Source organism: Lichenostomus cassidix, chromosome 4, assembly GCF_008360975.1.
Source record: "Lichenostomus cassidix isolate B80296 chromosome 4, HeHo_3.0, whole genome shotgun sequence".
Taxonomy (NCBI): domain Eukaryota; kingdom Metazoa; phylum Chordata; class Aves; order Passeriformes; family Meliphagidae; genus Lichenostomus; species Lichenostomus cassidix.
This window is the reverse complement of record NC_139484.1, coordinates 48456158-48477294: the sequence shown is the minus strand read 5'-3', so window position 1 is coordinate 48477294 and position 21137 is coordinate 48456158. Positions and strand designations below refer to the sequence as shown.

The 21137-nt window shown below is 42.9% G+C and overlaps 1 protein-coding gene across 5 annotated transcripts in view; it reads right to left on the bottom strand.

The window, feature by feature from the left end:
* Window positions 1–21137, bottom strand: part of RBM47 (RNA binding motif protein 47) — a 79433-nt gene that overhangs the window by 27758 nt on the left and 30538 nt on the right. Inside the window, exon 1 of one of the 5 annotated variants that reach the window (XM_085059103.1) lies at window positions 15265–15393. The exons of 3 other annotated variants lie outside the window; for them this stretch is intronic. The gene's annotated coding sequence lies outside the window, so the exon portion shown is untranslated. Of the gene's footprint in view, window positions 1–2831; window positions 2856–15264; window positions 15394–21137 lie in introns of those variants that run through there. One more of the 5 variants, XM_085059107.1, reaches the window with a different exon arrangement.

Here is a 21137-nt window from a genome sequence, read left to right as displayed (position 1 = left end):
AGCATGTGCACCTTGTCTGCTCCTCTCCACTGCTGGCCTGCGCTATGGGCAGGCAGGACTGGGGCTGCAAACCTGCCTCCACCTGAGCTTTCTTCTCAGCAGCCAACATTGTACCAGAAACAAGCTGTAGACACACTGCTCCTGAGCCACTGGTTTGGGGTGACCCTGAACGGTGTTGCCAGTCTAAGATGTGCTTCTGCAGTGTAGGAAACAGGATGGATTCACCTGTTATTCCACCAAACATGTTACCTAGAGCACAGGCAAGCCCTAAAGCTACATCTTTACCAAGCCACTTGCACGGTGCAGAAACAGAAGGATAACATAAGTGAGTCTTGATAGAAACTTTGAAACCTTGTGGTAAAAATGCTCATCATAACCAAACAAGCTTAAATAGCAGAAGGGCACTTTCACCTCTGCAGCTGCACTGGGGTTGGGACCCACTGCTGGTGTTAGACTCTCAGGCATCATCCCCCTGACTGCCAGAGCTGCCAGGGTCACCCTGTGGTGCAGAGCCAGTCTACTTGAAACTTCTCAAGGGCTGTGTTAATTGGCAGCTCTCAGTAATCACAGGGAGGTGATTTTTTTTACAGGACTACACTTCTGCTATAAAATGCTTCTTTTTCAAAGAAAGATCTCAGAACGCTGTTGATGTGACTTACCTCAAGAGATATTTGACAAGATATAAACCAGCCAAAGTGTCTGTGATTTCAAAAACCATAATAGCCAAAATATTTAGGAATGAGAAGACGGTTCTGAGTGGCTGTAATTATTAAATCCACTAGTTAAATTGTTCTTTCCCTTTCTTGGTAAAGGAAATGCCTCTACAATGACCCAGGATCTGCCACTCTTGTGCCATTGACAACACCTAAGCAGGAGATATGCCTCATTCAGGAAACACCTAAGTCCTGTAGTTTCTATCTCCAAGGAAAGGTTTATATTTTCGAGAGGACATTTCCAAACTGGCAATAACCATATTCTTAAGTTCAGGCTCCGAAGCTGTATGAAAAGGTCCTGAGACAGGGATATACTCTTACTTTGGCTGAAGGACTGGCTGGAGCCACAAGATGAGTTCTTCTGAGCAGTATCTGCACTCTCAGCTCTGCCCTGTAGATCTCTTGGATTTCTTCTCTTCTGCAGGGTGGATGCATGTAGACCCTAGGACTGCCTAAACTGGGCACTGTGGTTACGGCCACCTTGTTTTGGGGGGGAAGGAGAACATTTATAAGGTTCTCTGGTGTGCTGTCTTTGGGTTCAGGCAAGACACCCCAGCATGTTTTATTTGTTAGCAGAGATGTAACCCATGTAACTGTCCCCAGCTGTGGGGCAGAAATAATGCTCACCATGCACCTGAGATACGAACTGTTTTTGAGGAGGCATCTGCAATTAAACAGGAAATTGCTGCTTGTCAGTGTGTTAAATGAGTGACAAATGGCCATAACCATGCAGAAATTCTCCTTTTCTTTGGAAAAAAAATTAAAAATTAAAAATCTTTTCAGGAACTTTAAAAGGTTGATGACTTTGCCCTTCCTAAAAACAAGCAAGCTAAACTCACTCCAAAAGGAAGCACCTTTAATTGGTGGGAATACATATAGGTTACATCTTCAAAGTAAGCATGTTACCAAATATCCAGAGAAAGAGCTGCAACAGTCTCTATGCAAGCTAAAATGGTGGAAATCTGACCTAAGGCTGTGTGCTACAGAACCACTGGAGGTAAGCAGAGACCTATGCATGAGGACATTGCCCTTCCTGCTATATCACTGCCAAGTATTCCAAAAGATTAGCACACAATCTCTGAATACGTATATGTAATATATTGCTGTCTAGTACACAGATTAATGTGACAACAACCAGGTTGTCATACGTGCAAATACTCAGACTTTCACATCACCACTAAGGTCTGAATTTTCTATCTGTGGAAGAAAGTATTTGCTCTATTTAGGAGTTTATGTGAAGAGGTGATGGAAATTTTGTTAGTGTATAAAACTGGTATGAAACTGGTGGTATGCAGAAGAGAGTATATTCCAGAAAATACAAATAGAGCTATCAGGTGGTGAGGTTTGCCCTGTTCTAATCTCTGGCCTTTGAAAAGTGAAGCAAAATTATTTTCTGAAGATGTACCACGAGACTGATGAAGAGTAATAAGGTTATCCTGAGGCTTTAGACCTCTTCCCTTTGGAAACTCTCAATTCTTTTGGGAACAATTATTGCTAAAAATGAAATCTAAGTGGATTAAAATTGCCTTGATGATGCCAACAAAGGAAAAGTAATTTCTTTATGCAGTCACTGAGCTATGTCATTTCAGAGAGGAAATGTCTTTATGCATTTACTCCAGAAAAGACCATTTTATACACTTGAAAAGGTTACTTTTGGTCTGTTACTGATCACCTACGAAGATGAAACATAACATTAAAAGAGTAATTGGGGAGCACAGCATGAGGGTTGCTGTACATACTGTGTACACCTCTACAGCACAGGAGGACACTGGGGACCTGAAAGAGCAGGAGCCTCCACAATGGCTGCCCATTTCTAACAGGGATTCTCAGTCATGCTCAGAGCACAGTCAGCTTCACAAAAGGATCAACTTTCCTATCTAAAACATGAGATGGTCTCCTGCATTTAGTGACTAAGAAAACAGACTTCTGAAACAAGATTTTCCATACCCACCTCCTCAATGAACACTTTGAACACTTACATTTGTGTTCTACTGCTTCCCAGGAGACTGAAACAGGTCTCTCACTGTCTAGGTCCCTTTGACACAGCCTTTACCCCTCCTAAATACCACAGGAAATATAACCATGACCACAATATTGTCATGGGGTATGGTTACTAACCTACAGGTCGTTCCTCAGCCGGCTGGCAGAAGGAGGAAGGAGGCTCATGCCCTGCTAAGCCGTCAGACAGCCGGTGCTTCTGTCAACACTGTGTCCCCAGCACCCGGCTGTCCACTGCTGTGAGACCTCAGCCAGGGACGTCAGAGGTCACGGATAAGCAGCAGGACAGACCTTGTGCTTTCAGATGCTCTTTTAGTGGAACTATCGACGGAACCTAAATCATTACAACCCCTAACAATGACTGGAGCTGATTAAAGGGCACTTTACAAAAGGTTCCTCCCTGGGTACACTGAGACCGTGTTTTGCCAAGAGCAGCCAGCTCCTCTCCTACTTCAGCTGGCCAAAGGTTAGCACGTCAAAGTGAACAAAGTCCAGCAGTAGCTCATGGTTAAACGACTAAAGCCACTCTGGCTTATGGCAGGTGCTCCAGCAGTAAAGCTGCTGTGACACTGAAAGCTCACACATAGAAACTACTGTAAAATTTGGAAGAGGAGACAGTGCATTTTGGCACAGAAGACAAACATTTGCTGCTGTAACTGAGCAAACAGGCAATAATAGACTCATTGTCTTTGCCTGAGTTAATTTCCCTGTTTGCACATCCTAACACTTGAATGCTCTTCCTGGTTTTGCGGAACATGTGGTGTTCCCATCCTGGTTTCCTAAAAATGGTCCCACACCCTGCTCCTGCAAGCCCTACACACTGGTGACGTGTCTGCCAGTCTTCCATCTCCACATTCCCATTGGTGCATCTGTGGGTCAGGTGTAGTCAAACTGCTCACAGGTGGATAGAGGTCTCAGAGAGTTCATGTAGCCTTGGGAAAGCCAGGACTAACTCTGAGAGATTGTGTTTATATGGAGCTGAGGGAGAAGCAGTCAGAGCTGAGCTTTTCCCCCATGCTGATAAGCAGTGACCAGCAGGGCTGTACAACATGCAGGTGAGGGAACCCATGGCCCTCAGCAGCCACACAGCCTGCAGGACAGAGAGGAGCACGGGAGAAGGGCAAAGCTTGGGAGGATGGGAATTGCTGGGAACATGGCCTAAAGCTGGAGTTGCTCTGCATTCCTACAGTGATATTGTAGAAAAGCAGACTTAGTAAGTTGTGTTAGCCATAGATCAGCCTGCTATAATGATTTGAAATCCTCCAGTCCTTGTCTGTTAAATTCACACTGAGATAAGTAGGAACTAAGCATGCTCAAGAGCCTTTGAAGACTATATGGGTGCCTAGATACTGTGCTGGGGAGGTCTGACTTTACATACTCATGTCTTAAAACAACGACATATTAAAAACTGTTCACTCTTGCAAACACAAACTTTATTCACTATATTGCCCAGGTCACAGGAACCTTAACAAAGAAAGTACGTGGTTACATTCTAATCCTGAGTAAAAATCAATTTTCTGAGACTGTGTTGCACAGTCTGCACTTTATTTCATTAAGCACATGGCATTTTTTAATTAACCTAGACCTAAAATGGTCCTTCTGTCTTTAAAAATACTAAATATAGGCTTCCTTAAGTACATTGCAGATAAAAATGTAAAGTTACTCGAATGTCACCGAAGAAATAATGAAAACATCTGAAAGTGTGGCCAGCAGCACAGAGAGGAAAAAAAGTGGATTTTGACATGCTTGAAATGGGAAGATATGTAATGGAAAATCCTGGCTGCTGTTTTTTCTGTTCTCAGTTCATTAGTAGAAGCATTGTCTCCAGAGACAGCATCTTTCCTTCCTTAACACCTTCTCTAGAAAGAGGACAATACACAGAAGGAATAGCTTGAGGGAGAAATTGTTTTTCACTTATCTTTTTCCATCTTTCATTTGCTCTTTATAACAGTGCCTAATTTTAAAGCAATAGTACCACAAGAAACATATTCAGGAAGAGCTGACCTTATAGTGAACAAGGAAGAAACACCTAGGACAGGTAGAAATTTGGAGCAGATGATATCTTCTGATAAGTATGTATAAGGGAACAATCCCACTGTTTGTCTGCCTGCTGGTTTGGAAACCCCTGACAGCTAATGTACTGCACGCTACTGTGCCTTTATTTGAGCAAAGTGAAAACACAGTTTATTTATTATCCCATTATAGCGCTTTGTTTCTGATGTCCTTACACTCAAAAGCACCAAAAGCACCAAAAGCACCAAAACAACATACTGTTTAATATCAAACAATACTCTTGTTTCTCATCAGAACAGGGAAGTCAGTGCTTCCTCAGCTGCACTGTCAGAATGAATATAATTATACATTTAGATCGGGATTATCAAAGAAAATAAGGAACAGCATGAAAGCAGGGCAAATTTCTAATAGGAGCAAAGGAAGTTAGGAGTTTTTCTAAGTGCCTGTCAAGCTGGGAATGCAATGTTTCATAAAACTCGATGTCAGTTCTTAGCTCAGAAAGAGGAACCAACAACTGGAGATGTGGCTTCGGGAAAAGAAATATGTTGCATTTCAGTGCAGAGTGGCACACAAGATCCCCACCTTTTGTAGCTGGGGTCTCAGAGCTTGGATAGATTCTCTGCCCTGCTTTGGAGCAGCTCTTTCTCTTGGTTTGGCCATGAATTACACTCTGGACATGAAAGTTCAATTGAAACGGAGTTTTTAAAAGAGCATTTTTGGTTCTAATCATGTATGCTTTGCACCAAAACTGTGTTTTGCTGTAAAAAAATTCTCAAGAGGCCTTAACATAAGCACATAACCTGTACTTAGGTCATGTCTCTTGGAGGAGCTGCAGAAACTCCCTTCTGGAGGAGAACCACTTTTACTCCTAGGAGAAGACTCCTGGTGGAGGAAGGACTGACCCACTGCCTGTGCTGCACCTCCACGGGTGAGGTGACCCGTGAGACAGCAGGGATGGTACGTGTGTCGTGTCCATTCTCAGCCACTGAAACCCTCTGCTCATTGGATTCCTGGAGTAGCTCAGGGTGGTCCCATGCCCTCTGCACATCAGCACCATGTGGTAGCTCGGTTCTCCAGGTCGTTCTCTGTCCTGGTCTGCTGAGCATCCACACAGCATCAGTATGTGCTTTTGGGTCTTCTTTTAGAGAGAATCGACTTATTCTTCCTGACCAAAGTCCAAATGTGGCTCCAGGGACACACAAAATGGATTAGCTAGTGCCAGGAGCTGCCTGGGCTGATGCAGCAGAATCTTCCAAGAGGATTGTTGCATTCCCAGGTGACCCTGTGTGACCCTGTGCTGTGGTCAAATGAACACCTTCAATTTCATGATACCTTCTGCTATACTTCCAGGAGCTGACAGCAAATGAAGAGCATATGAGAAATTGTAATTATGCCTTAGAACTAGGAAGGTCATCACAGGTACCACAGAAGACATGGAACACATGTTAAATGGAAGAGCCAGTCTACTCCAGAGGTGTTAGCAGACCACCCCAGCTTCTGATATAAATAATAAATTGATATTAATTTATATTAATAAACTGCTACCTACTTTAATTTTCCTTAAGCAACTCAGCATAGTTAGTAAATATAAGCGAAAACTGCTGGTTATAAAAGTTACTCTAAAGAAAAACTATGCCTAGTAGGCAAAATAAATTTGGAAATCTGAAGTGCAAGCTGCACATGCTTGGTGTCATACCTCCAAATGACTTTCAGTGATTCTACTGAAACCTGCCAGGAAAAACCTACCCTGGGCTCAGGTGAGGCAGAGCTTTTTGTCCTTCTGTTTTTTTGGAAGTGGAGTAGTTGTATGAAATGTGGGCCTATAACTAAAAGGTTATTTCATTTACAAATGCGCAGAAACTTGCATACAGCGTTAGAACACTTTGAGGAAGGTATACACACACCTATGCCTGCCCCCCTCTCATAGGCATTTGCAGTGCAAGTGGTTAAAAAAAAACCCTACACAAATGGAAATGGAATATTCCCCTGGAAACAGACAAGCAAGCAGAGGAGACAGGACCACGTCCTGGCACGGCTTGCTGCTGAGAGCCTTGAATCGCCAAACAACAGGAATGAAATACTGCTCCATTACACTCAGCTTGCACAGAAAAAGCATCCCACTGCTAGCAGGTGAATGGGAAAGTCATATTTCACAACCAGATTTCAGTGAGGGGGTCATGCTTTAAAGATGAGAGGCTGTGCAGAAGAAACAGGCTATTTCTAAAAGTCAAGCCCAATGCTTGGAGCAAACCTTTTAAAAGGTAGCCGCCAGCACAGCTGTGTTTATGGGTCTGTTCAACCAGTGAGTAGCTGGCCCATAGAACTTGAGGGCAAGTAATGATTTAATATCATGACCCAAGCAAGAAACTGGAACACTCCAGAAACCATTTTGGCAAGGGTCCATTTAATGAGTCAGAGTGTCCTGTTATCTGATGGCATGTTTTTACATGGTGGGAGCTATTTTAATTGCTGTATAATAATCTGAGAAGCTGCAAAGGGTTGAATGCTCCCCCCCTTCAGTACCTGCCTGCTCAACATCCATCATGGTTGTGCATTGTGTCCTCAGCAAGGCAGAACTGCTGTCTCTCCAGTAGACCTATCTGGTCATGCACCAAGGTATGGAGTCACCATGCACATGCCCTCCTGACAGCTGGGGCTGTGACCTGGGCTGCAGCTCTCCTGTCCTTTCCTGTGACTTTTCCCTGCTTTTATGGCAGGGGAAAGGGTCCCATCTTCCTGGTATTCGTGTCTGTTCTTTTTCACATGAGCAGCCAGAGAAATAAATGAGAAATAGGGTGTGTTCAGGAATCAGAAATAAATCCTATTTGAAAGCTGACTTGAAGAGATGATCCAGATGGGTACATTTATTCTGGTGATGGTTTTTGTAAAAAAACCACCTCCCAGCCTCTTTTACTCAGTCTCACGTTAATTTTCAAAAAAACACCAGCAAAACCCAGATTTTTGACCCTATCAATCTCTTACTGATAGAGCTGATAGGACACTTACAGACACTATAAATTAACTATATGACTAAAAACTGCTGCTCCCAAGTATTTTTATAAGCAAAGAGGAAATTCTATTGCACGTAAGAAAATCACCAATGTAATATGCTAATCTGAGGTCTCAAAAATCTGCCCTCACAGCTAAAAATATTTAACATTTGTAAAGTTGCTTAATTAAAAAAGTAGCGTGTTTTTTTCTCTTTTGATCAGATGAAAGTTAGATCTGGAATGGACAAATGCCAGTTGCTGAGCTATGGGCAATAGCTTTTCTGACAGCAATCGCCATCATCTCTAATACCAAAACTGCACCTGCAGATATAGGAGTGTTGAGTATTAACTGCCTTCCAGAGTCGAGGTGAACAGAGGGATTAACGAGGAGGAGCAGAGGATCTTGCTTGCACATCTGTTTGTCAGGTCCTTGCGTATGCCCTCCTTACACAAACTTGCAGGTCTTGCATGCTAACGGTCTGAAGGACACAAACCAGAGATGTTTTCAGTGTCTGCTGTCTTGACACAGAAACTAATCTACAAGATAGAATAACTTTTTGTTGAACTGCTTGCAGTTCACTCACAGAAACATAACACTAAGTGATTTACATAATTACAACTCTTGAAAACCTGAGTTTAAACAAAAGAGCAAACTCCCTGGAACTGGATTGGACAAGCAGAAAAAAAAAAAAGGAGAAGACACAGATCCTATCTCCCATAGCCTGGCATGTTAGCACAGCTCTATTCCAAAAACTGACTTCCTCAAAAAACCTGTAAAAATCTGACTTCTTGAAAACAACCTCCTCCCAACCACCTCCCCCCCATTTTTCTTTCTAACAAACCTTTATGGAATATTCAAGAACAAAACAATCAGGCATCAAAGTTCAGCACCATTATAAAATTAAGTGCCAGTTAATAACTTGTCAAGGAGAGCAATCATGGACTCTGGACACAAAGTCTAGTGAGGTTACTGGAGAGTCCTACACACCCAGGGCTAATGGAGATCTGGACAATGAAGTTTTGTTATGGGGTATTAGCACAGAGTCCCTTCACTTCATCAGGTAGGAGTTTAAGATGGCTGTTCATCTCCATAAGGAAAGAAAGGGAAGAATTCATGAAAGCATGAGTTTACCAGCTTTGCCATTGTCCATCAGAAATTCTAAAATTTTACTAAGAATGATTACTATGCGTGTTTTTGAGATAATTCCTTCTTGACCTGTTTTTAACCTAGTTCTTTAGTTTTCCATAAAACAAAGCTCTAATTGGATTCCTGATACAGCAAAGTATCTAAGCAAATGAAAACAGTTTAAATCTCATCACATTAACACAATTACTCTGTGTCTAAAACGATATATGTGCTGTCTGGGGTGGGCCCTATCTGCATCTCCCAAAATGTAGCCAGAGGTCTCAGTAAACTCCCTACCACTGTGGTTAATGAACAGAAGAGTTTTCATGCTGCCCTAAAGACACTCCCAAGTAATTCAACAATTTCTTTATTGAAACTTCCTTGTTTACATGCAAATGACAAGCAGAGCCAAGCCTAGAGTGTTGAATGAACATAAATTGAAATGCCTTAACTGGATTTAATTTCCATGCCTTCCCTCTTCTGTTCGGAAGATGTGTCATCATGAAGTTTAAAATCTCTCTGTGTATCCTGTTTCTATTTCCAGAGGACTGCTCACATTTCCATTTGCCATTTTAAAAATCAACAAAAAAGAAACACATTCTTAATCGAAACATACCCTTTACACCTGTGCAGAAAGCAGTCACTTTGAAAAATAGACATTATTCCAATTAGTGAGAGTCTTACAATTTGTGTCCAACATCAACACTAATTGCCCATTTACATAAAAGTATTCTGCAGCACAAAATAGAATACTACTAGCGTAAAAAACTTAGAATGTAGAACAACACATATTCAACAGTTGTGCGTGACTCTAGTTTTAATGCGGGCTATCTGTGATTATGGTGGTAGCCTCACTGGAGTAACTGCACAGCACAAAATGGATCAGGAGGATCTTTGCTGACTTTAGTCCAGGGTGAAACCCCATCAGGGCTTTGAGGAAGAGGACTGTAGCCTGCTGAGCCTGTCAAAATAGATTTCCACTGGATGTACTGACCATTCCCCTTATCTCCAGATCGTGAAAAGGAGGAGCTTGTTGCCTGTTGTCAAGAAAACAGGCCTGTTTGGGACCTTTATACTCCTCCTCAGCACTCTAGACCTGAATTCCCAGCCAAATGACACCTTTTGGCTATGGGGTGTGATACACCTCTGAAACAGGCAGCTCTTCCAAAGTCCAGACATCTGGTCATCATCCCCTCTTACTGCTCCCCCACTCCCTTCTCCCACCACTCTTCCCTGTTTGTTTCTGTGACATTGGTTCTTTCCACGGAATTTTTTCTCAGGGTTGTGTTGATACACCAGACATCCAGAGCCCTTTCCTGCCTTTCAACCTTCTCTCAATCAAGGGCAGCAGGGTTCCCTCATGCCCACTGCCATATCAAGTCCTCTCCACAGAGATCTCTGGGATCAGTGGTGCTTATTTGGAGAGATGTGCTTGATCATCTCATGCTCTCCCCTATGATACTGGTTTTGCAGCCACTGTGATATGATAACGACTGTACTTACAGCATTACACAGTTTCAAACAGCGTCCCCTTTGCTAAGAGATTCCCACCTGACTGCTGAGGCAGAGCTGAGCTCTGCACTGCTGTACTGATTGACAAGAAGTTTTAAGTAAATCTGCACAAAAATATTGTGCAGATGAAAATATAGGAAGATATGGAATGGGGTCCATAGGCACACCCTACAAATCTTTTGGTACTACAGCCTGCTTTTCCCTGGAAATCCATTCAGAGCTATGCTTGATGTTACGTCCATAGCAGCCCAGGCAGTCATTGCCTGGCAGGCATTGCCCTTTCAGATTTGGCATTTACTCTTAAGCACAGCCTGGTGATGAAGCCCCTTCAGTATGTTGGATGTAATGGTGATGTAGGTCTCAAGAATAAAGTTTGCAGTTGTAAACCTGCTACCAGATAGAGGAGGGCTTGCAGAATCAGGATTTTATCTTTTATTCCCATTGCTTAACACCAACAGACCAAGTAATCCTGTTAAAGTCATTGTGAAGATGCCTGCCCACAAATTTTCTATTGTCAAGTCCTTAGTTTCAGCTTTATAAAGTTGTCTGCCCACAAAGAGCTAACTACAGGTGTGGTTTGATCATCTCTGGGAACCATTCAAGTGGAAGAGTTTCATGACATAGTGGCCACTACTTGGAAAAGCATTAACCAAAGTGCCATAAACCAGGGGGGCAAAAGCCATTCCTGTGCATTACAGAATGTGTACATAACAATGTTCCTTTTAAAGCATCCCAAAATTTTCAGGTGGAAGTATTCTGTTCAGCAAAGCTTAGCATGACTCCAGCTAACAGTTTGTCTTAGGGCTGTTGTGGGGGCTGCTTCCAGCTGCAGTAACAGGGACTTCCCAGAGGAAAGAAGACAAGAGCAAGATGTGTGTTTTTTCTGGAGACCATTAAAAACTACTTTTGCTGCTACAGTGCCACAGCATTTGTCTGGTAATATCTTTGCAGTAGGAAGGAAGGAAGGACTGGAATAATGACTGTTTTCTGCAGTTCTTTAAAAGAGAAGAGAAATCATTAGAGGCTGACTCTTCACTCAAAAAGCTCAACCATCAAAAAACTTTGGTTTGAACGACACATTTATGCTTTGATCCAAATACTCATTTGATTCAAGAGATGCAATGATGACCTCTCAAACTTGTTTCTTTCCAAATACAAAGGTTAAATGGCACTAGGGCACTTTTGCTCAGTGTCTTTTTGTTTTCACTCCTATAGCCTGGGAGATGCAGGGAAGAAGAGAGGTAAATCTTGCAGTATGAAAAGCAAGCCTTTGTTTAGTTCAGCCACCAAAAAACATTCATGCACAATTAATTATTACTTCTAATTCTGCCTTCCAATGTACAAGCAAATAGTGTTTGATACTAGCGGCTGTTTAATGCTTGAATTAAAGGGAAACATTGTGACCCAGAACCAGGGAGGGGAGGGCAGAAATGCCATTCATTTGGATAGACATGCTTAATCATCAACTATGTACTGCACTCTGATCTGTGCAACGTTTGACTTCTGAGGAGATAAAAGTTCTGAAAGTTATTACAGGAAGCATAAATTGCATAAAGAAATATTATCATTGAAAGTACACATTGCAAAGAAGTTAAAACTAAATCAAGGTCTAAGCATTCATTTCTCATTGGCACCATTGGGAACCACATATACATGTGTGCAGCACAAAATTTTTGTAATAAAACTAGTTCTTAAAATAATTAAAGTTGCTAAATTTTGTAGAAATTATATTTCACATTCAGCTGCAATTAATAGGTTAACTTTGTTTTATTTTAGCAAAATTGAAGAGTTGGGGTTTCAATGCATCACTAGTACTTCTGCTCAGCCGGAAATGTGCAAAGGTAAGTTTGCTTGTCTCTAAACACTGTCCTTTACTGTTTGCATTTTACCTGATAATTTCATTCACTGCCACAGAAAGAGGAAAGTCAGCTTACTGTCTCAAAAACATGCTTCTGCAATTGGCTCTCAAAAAGTAAATAGTTTCCCTCAGAAAACTCTTACTCCTATAAAAGGAATAAATCCCCCAATAAGATTTACACTTCTGCATTTAGGAAATAAACTACTGAAATGCCAAGGTTTTAAATTGCTCCCAAAGTGACACAAATAGTTTTTCTGGTCATAGGGGTGGTGTACAAGCAGACTTCTATAGAGAAGATTGCCCAATATTTAGAAAGAAAAGTTAGGAGCTTTTCTTCATAGAAGGAATGAGTCTTCTGCCAGAGACTGCAGGGCTCTTGCTCTTCTATCTCAAGTCCAAAGCATCTGCAATGGCCTCAATCAGCTGCCATGTTCTGTGTCAGGGGGAAAAAAATAATAACCACGAAGTTCTCATTTGGGGTAGGTTCTAAACAAAGAGGCCCAGCACAGCAAAACCCAAGTTACCCATCTGATCCAGGTGACTTGTTGCCAACATCTTTGTAATGGGGGATCTCACTGGCGGTGTGATAGCTGCTACACAAACAAGTATGGGAAACAAATGTAAGCCACTGGAAAGAGCAGTTGAGTGCAGGAGGTCACTGAAAGCAGGGTCTGGATGCTCCTCTTGGCACCCTCCCAGTGACAGCCCTGTCACCCACCCACAGAGAGCTGGGACTGAGGCTATTCCAGCCTCTGAAAGGACACTGCTCACCTTGTGGGCCTGGCAAGCATGGGCAAGCTGGGAAATCCTGACACTTTCCGGGGAGGAGACAGCGGAATTTTGCAATGCCCTATTCTGCAATCCTGGTTACATGAGGGTTTTTTTTTGGCAGGGTTTCTTTTATTGCTGTTCGAATATGTGGCACTTCCATTGAGAGCATCACTCCCACAGTATCTGAAGACATCATTCACATTTAATATACCCCATTAACATGGTAATTTCTGGCTCAAATATAAATTGGAAATTTAAAAGAGCATCACTATGTGATCTTTGTGGGATCCAGGATATTTTATTTCATATAGGTCTAGCATTAATGCTTGTGTCACAGGAATTGCCTTTAAGGGTGAAGAGAGACTTGTTTTTAACTAGCAACTCTCCAGCTAGCCCAGTCTAAGCACTGGTCTCAGTCTTTTTTCCTTGTATATCCAGATGATTTTGCAGACCAGATTGTCCTCGTGATCCCTGTGCAGCCCTACTCCTTTCAGTCTATGTACACAGGTTTAACCAACTGAAACTTGGTAAACAGCTGTGCTGAAAACCAAGTACAAGGGATGAAACCGGTTTGCTTCATTTTAGCGTGCAATAACATTACTATTTACTGAAACAATTTAAATTGTTCATAATTTACAGATGGTTATGGCCCCCTTGTCCTGAAACCTGTCACAAACAGGATGCAAAGGCTGAACATATTTTGTCAACAGCCTTATTCCTTCCATTTAAGCCAAGTAATCTCCCTTACAGTCACCAGCCAGAACCCTATCTTTGTATGAAAACAGACAAGATAATATTGTCATCACTGTCTTTTGTTTTAGATACTTATTTTTAAAAATTCAGTCTCTGTGAACTCTCAGATAAGATTTTACCACTTTTTTAAATTACTGCAAAAGAAACTTTTACATCAGTCCAATTTACTGTCAAATACTCTTCCTGGGAGGAGAGAGCAAAAATTCCACAACACTGTGACACAGACGGAAACCACAGGTTTTAATCATAGCCATGCTTTATGTCTACAGATTCACCAACAGACTGAAACTATGATGCAGCCTTTACCAAAATTTTTATTGAATCATATTTCAATCCTTTAAACAGACACTTGTTTAAATCCTTTAAACAGACACTGGCAATCCAGTTGCTTTGTTCTCCAGTAATTTTTCCTTGCACTTAGCTCTAGGAGTTTTAGGACTGCTAAGTGTTGGAGCCACACTTAGACTACTTTTAATAAACTAAATGTGTTACCACATTTCCCTATCACCTAACACCACTGAGCATATACTGAGCATAAATATCATGTCATGCGCAAGTCCAGTTAGCAAACACATCAAGAAAATCTCTGTCACATCAGGGAGGATTTAAACATGAAGCAAGCACAGTTAGCACCAGACACTGATAAAATGGAAGCAACAGGTTCTTTAAAGAAAAAAAAATTTCTTGCATTTTGTTTTGCACACAAAACATACTGAAAATAAATAATGAATACTGACTACATGTCATTGACGCCACACTGAGCCCTCTTCAGGATTATTTGACAGTTGTCTGCGGTGTAAAAAGTAACTTTTGAGGAGTCATGGTAGGTACTTTTATAAAGACACATCCAGATCAGTAAAACACACATGGAGCATGGCTCCTGCATGAATGAGTCAGTTTCCACTGGTTGGCAGAAACTTTCAGTCACTGAGCAAAATTGAAACAATTATTTGAATCTATTCATCTTCACCTCTTTGAGTGGCATATGCATACTAGGAACTTAAATCCTGGTATTTTTTCTGTGTCTACTGTCCATGTTCCCTGTTCCAAGGAACGTGGAAAAATTTTTGAAAAAATTAGTCACGTTGTCTATTTTTGTAAAGCTCGTTCAAAAATCAGCAAGTATTTTTCAGCGTGAGTCACTACCCACATCCCTGTTGCAATAATTGGATTACACGTTTTCATGAAAATCTCTGACTTCTGTTCCTACCCTTTGGTTAGAAGATGAGGAGAAGCCAGGTTTGAGTTTTATCAGAAGACCATGAAGTTTTCAAATGCAATTATGCACTAATTTTTTTTAATTTGAAGATACAACAAAATCCAAACAACTAGCTAATCAAGCGTGGATTAATCAACCCATGCTCTAGATGACACCATTCAGCCAAATACAGTTGATAACAGCAAACTGAAAAATAACAAGGTTAACTCCTCTTCCTACGTCCAGAGAGAGAAGTTTTGGCAAACCCGATAACCCAGCACGGTTGCCCTTGTGCCTTTCAAAGCCGGGAAAATGAAAGCGGAGAGCGGTACCTGGGGAGAAGCTGGTGTGTTCCCGTGGGCGCTGGCTGCCGCTGGGCTCTCGCTGCCTGCCTGCCTGCCTGCCTGCCTGGGCGGCCCTGCGCTTCCACCGCCTCGGCTGCTGCTCTGGTCAATGTTTTACCAGGCTGGGAACAACCCGTGTCCCACCCTCCCAGCAAACATCTGTGGGAGAAGGCAGTGCCGGGGCCACGGGGGCAGAGCCAGGGCTGGAAAGGTCGCTCCTCTTCTACCTGCCCTGTTCTCCACAGGGAAAACAAAGCACTCAGGGAAAGGGAAACCTGCTAAGAGGGGGATCTAGGGAAAGCTTGTCATGAAGGGGGAAAAAACCCGTACATAAGTGGTGCTATTAATAGATAATTTGTGGCAGGTAAGTCATGATAACCTTTCTGTGTATTGTTCTGAGGTTGCAGGCAAGCCTAGGCGTGCCTTGCTGAGAGCTGAGAGGGAATGCTTAATTTGTGGGAGTACATAAATTTCCACGTAAATCTTTGGCATAAGAGAACAGCCATTCAAATGACAGCTAAGACTCCAAAATCATAACAAAAATACCTGAACTGCATGATTAAATTATGCCAAGGGAGCCTAAACACAAACATAGGGAAAACAAATGGCCACGGCAACCTGCAACAGCTTGCTCTGCTCCTGTGTCTTGGCTTTTCAGGAGTGTCTCAGAGTTAAAGTTCTACCTGTGCTAAACAGAGCTTTCCTGTTCTCAGGAAGTTAACAATTACAAGCAGAGGGCAGACGAAATGGGCTGGCAACCAAGCACAGCGCTGATAAGGTGGCACTGCTGCTCCCTGAGGAGGAAAGGGTAGCTGCTGAGCTAGGGAAGAACTTGGAGGCTGAGACTCAACATGGAGTGGCTACTCCCAACGTGGGAGACATTTTATGGACCTGGTACACAGATGTTTGCTTATGAAGGAGCAGCAGGAAAATCTAGGCTACCTTGGGTGTTCTGGTTTTGTGATACTGTCTGTCATGGGCTTTCAATACTGTTTTGGGGAAGAGCAATTAATTTTGTATAATTTGGATCCCCAGCCTAAACAGTATGTATTTTAATGCACGTGTTCAAGGAGAAAATCTACACCACAGCTGCTCCAGCTAGTCAGATTAGTTGCTAAAAGCTGCCACATAGTGCAACAATGATCACTGTGATGGGGTCCATGTGATGGGGCTGCTGTTGATCTGGATCTTGTATGACCTTGCACAGGGCTGGGGATGTCCATACCCCATGATGGGGGGCTGAGGGACACCAGCTGAGTCTGGTCAGGTTGGAGAGGAGTTCTTTGCCCACCGGCTACACTGCTGTGTGTGTGCTCAAAGGTGGCCAGCAGCACAGCTCTGTCCAGCTCAACAGCTTGCACGCACATGTGACACTGTTGGTGCAGCAAGGACTGTGGCTTGACTTGAGCAGAGGTGTCACTGGAATCAGCAGTGCCTTTCCTGAGCCAGGACTCCTCAGGGCCCAGGGCTTAGGGCAAGCCTGCAGGGGCTGATGCATGGCCACTTGCTGCAGCAACACAAGCCCTACACCAGATAGGCTACAGCCTACGCCAGATGCCCAATGCACACAAGTCTGCTCAGCTCTCCAAGGTGGCACCATTTGCTCTGGGTGCTTTCAGGTGTGTTGCTCCCTCTTGCCTCCCTTCCCCTCCCCTTTTGCCTGGAAAAGGAGAGTCAGAAGGGGAATGTCTCATGTATTTTGCACTACACCACCATGGCAGCAGCCTGTGACTGCCTGCTAGGATGGTTCTTTACAGGGAGTGAGAAGGATGCTGGCATTAGAAAAGGTGTATGGACTTCCCTACTGCTGCGAGACACAATCCTGCTGCTGTAGGGTAACCTGCAAGACTGATCAATATCTTTTGCATAAGCCTTGCTAATTCCTAACATCAACCTGTATACCCTCTGGATGAAAATCCCCCCAGCTCTTTACAGCATCTGCTCCCAACCTGTGAGGTAAAACACAGTGATAGTTGTGCATGGGAGAGAGAGACCCATCTTCTTTTGCCATCTTCTCAGGCTTGTGAGCCACATCACATTAGCCTCTTGGTGCCTTGCTGATACCCCAGTGGAAGTAAGAACACCCTGCTATTCCACAGAGCTGCTTGGAATCTCAGCTGTGGCTATCACTTCTGAGACCCCCAGGCAGAAAGAGGGGGTTTATCTAAAAGAGCTTATCTGGGCTTAAGACCCTGCCTAACCAGCTTCAGGGAGCAGGAGCTTCTCATAGCAGTCTTGCTCCACCTGGTAACAAATGCTGCTCCCAGAGAGGTGCACTAGATAGGCAAGGGAGGATGTCCAGCCAAGCTGTTTCTCTCTTCAGTTTGGATAAGGACCCTATCCAAGATCTCTCAGATTTTCCCAACAAAACCTAGGTGGAGAATACCATGTTTCTCTGAAAGGATTTGCTTTTGCCAGCTTGATGTTTCCTGGTGCAGTCAGCACTTCAGCAGAAGACTCTGGAGGAGAGCTGGCCCCATGTCTTTGGCAGACATAGTTTTTATCCCTGCCGTGTTCAGTGTCGTGGTCTGACCTTTGGCAAGGTGGAAAACTGAGGCTGCAGTGGTGAGATTTGGAAGCAGAAGAGCAGCACACTGGTACTTGGGTTATGGAGCCTGCTCAAATTTAGTTTGCCTGGCAGCACAGACAAAGTTACTGCCTGTTATGGGAAGGTTGTACAATTTTCCACAGTGCTAATACTTCTACAAATCATGTTAGCCTGGTACAAGCCTAAGAAAGTAAAATAGTGTATAGTATTGACAGGCCAAGGCCAGAGGCCTTCGAAGAAACTCAATTATCAGTTGTAGCTGCCAGGTGTATCTACCACAGAAAAATGATGGCTCTACTACAGCACATCTAAAGTTGTATCATGTCACCCTGGGCAAATAGAGAGGTGGAAAATTTGATGGGTCCTCCATCTAAAGCTGCCCTTGTATAAGCTGTTATAAAGCAATAGAGATGAAGCCTTTTTTCATTGCTGCGCAAGAAAAAAACCCCAAACCTTCCCTGTACAACTATCACCTTGAGAAAACTCAGTCTGTTATTCACACATTTTCCTCTCTCAGAGATGGGGTTTCCACCGGGCTCAGAGAGAGGTGGATGCTTCTGAGGAGGCCAAGTCTGCCCTGGTGTCACCTGGTCCAAAGTGTCCCTCCCCATGCTTTTGCAGATTACTGGGAGTGAGCTTCTGATTAAGGCATGGCTGACAGAAGGGACTGAGGCCCATGGAAACTTGGCATTTCAGTCTCTTCTCCGCACGCAACCTTTGTCACAGAGCACAGGTTTCAAGGGCAACGTAACACTTGCATATTTACTTACTGCAAGTGGAGGAGGTGCTGGGTTGGACAGCATACAGACTGTAAAGTCAAACATTAATTTAATACAGGCACTGTATAACTGCAGACTGGCTTGGGAGCAACTAAAACATGTGGATATCAAAAGTGAAAAAGCACCTAAAATTCACAAAGCTCTTTCAGTGAAACACCAATTTACTTATAAATGGTTAGCAATCTTAACAACAACACAGAGACCAAAAAAACAAAATTAAAACATGGGAATCAGGTAACAGAGGGGAAATTTCTGTGAATCTTAAGTGGGGTTTAATTTTGCTCCAGTTCTCTTTCAACAGATGCATTTCTATTTCATCCTGCAGGGCAACACTTGCTTTGGAAAACAGTACTGGCAGACCCAGAGGGGCTCCTGCAGAGGCTTTGAAAACTTTCCATTCCCAGTAAAGAACCTGCCTCTGAGGACATGGGGCTATTAGGAATATGTTTAGACCCATCCCTAAGCAACGTGTCGAAATCACCTCCCCAGGAAATACTGGTACAGCACTGATCTCCTCCGGCAGGAGCTACATCCCCTCCTCTAAAGCAGAAGGACTAGCAACTAAAAAAACAGGTGGGAGGGGAAAAATAATGGCTATGAGCTGAGGAAGATCTTTATCACAGGAAAACAGCAGAGACCTGAAGTATGAATTGAGAGGGCTCTTTCAACAGTGACCTGAAAGCAGCACACGTGAGGACACCTCTCCAGCTGTGGGTTTGACTGGGTGTCTGGGCTCTTGGAAATCCTACCTGGCCATGCCAGCAGTGCAAGGTCTACAGTCCTGACATACCTACTCATCCTTTTAGTCCATAATTCAGTAGCTTGTGCTGAGCTTTCAGAGCAAAATGCCCTGTAGATGTTCATCTATTGGAGAATGGGTCCTCAGCACTGGACAAAATATTTCTTTGGATGATATAAGAGATAGTAAGGAAACCATGAAATGCCATTGCTAGCTGATCCCAGAGCTGTTTGGCTAGTGGTTTCACTGGATAAGAGTTTCAGTCATCACTATTCCCTTGGAGGGAACAGACCTTGCAAAATACACCAGATATGTAAGAAAACTTGCTCATGATTCACAGAGAAACCGAATGTTGATGGGAAAGAACATTTGCAAGCAGTTTCTGTAGACCTGCTAGCAAAGAACAGGCAACACTGATACAAAATCATATGTCAGGCTAGAAAACTCCCTAAAGAAAGAAGCTTTTTTTGAAAAACAAAGCAACACATCTCACCTTTCTTGTTCACTCCCTTATTTGCAGCTTTCTTTTTTTTTTTTCCAAAATAGTATTACAAAACATTATCATCCAAAGCTTTCAGGGAGAATTGCCTATTTTTACTCTGTCTTGTTTTGTAAGACCACACTATGCTAGTGATTTAGTGATTTGGCAACTTCACACTGCAGGCAAATATTTCAAAACATTCCCTTCTTCACAGCTGTTCAATCGCTTTTACATGTATTGCTGCATTGAATGATGCCACCCACAGCCGCTCTTAGGAAAGGATCTTGGAAACTCGATATTTTAAAATCAGAGATGTACATACCCCATGGGTTTGATTTTAATGCAAAAGTCTCAGCTAAGTTGCTTCTGGGCACCAGGACTGCCTGACAGGCACACCAGCCCTGGCAGCCACTGGGATGGCACTGGGTGCAGGTAGCAGTGTCTGTAGGGCACTGGTGTGTGGGGACCATGACAGAAAAGTACCCTGGTGAAGCTGGAGAGCTCTTCAGCTGCAGTGGAAAATAATTACTACTTCAGGGGGAAAACCACTGTGTATTGTACCACATTTTTAGAGGAACCCAACTCTCACTTTTAGGTACCAAAATAAGCCTGCACAGGAAACACTGCCCCATAGATTACCTGAGCACGGGTGCCACAAGAGAAGCTGTGAAGAGCAAAACAATTTTATAAATAACATCCTATGCCAGGGAGGCTGTCAAGGCAGCCAGTACCTCTCAGTCTGTGCTGCAGCACTGCAAACACCAGCCCAGGGCACTGGGCTTCCCAAGTGCCCAGTGCCCTACAGCATCCAGGCAATGTCCACAGGGAGTCTCTCACAGTAGATGCCACTTGCCACACAAATGTGCTGCCAGACATGAAGGCCAGGTAGAAAATATAGTGCAATAAAGTATTTATAGGCTTCTGTGACTATTGCTTGCAAAACATAAAACTTTTAAAAATTAAACTAGCCTAATGTCAGCATGGTGTCCTTACTAATTTTTGCCTTTAAAGAGGTAGGAACAGAAATTTCTTCCACCTACATTTCAGTTAAGACATTTTAAATTACTTGATTAAATACACTCATTATGCATATGAATTAAATAATTATAAGCCACAGCTTAATACATAATATTTTTTCCTTGTAGCTCCTTTAAGCTGGAATAAAATTGTTTATTTTATATTGGAGAGTATTTGAATCAAGATCTATGGTCTGTCTGCCTCTACCTATCTATTTATTTTTTTATTCTCTATTATCGATCAAGCTACATTAGGATTAAAATGCTTTGTGAGAGCTGACTTGGCATATGGAACTCT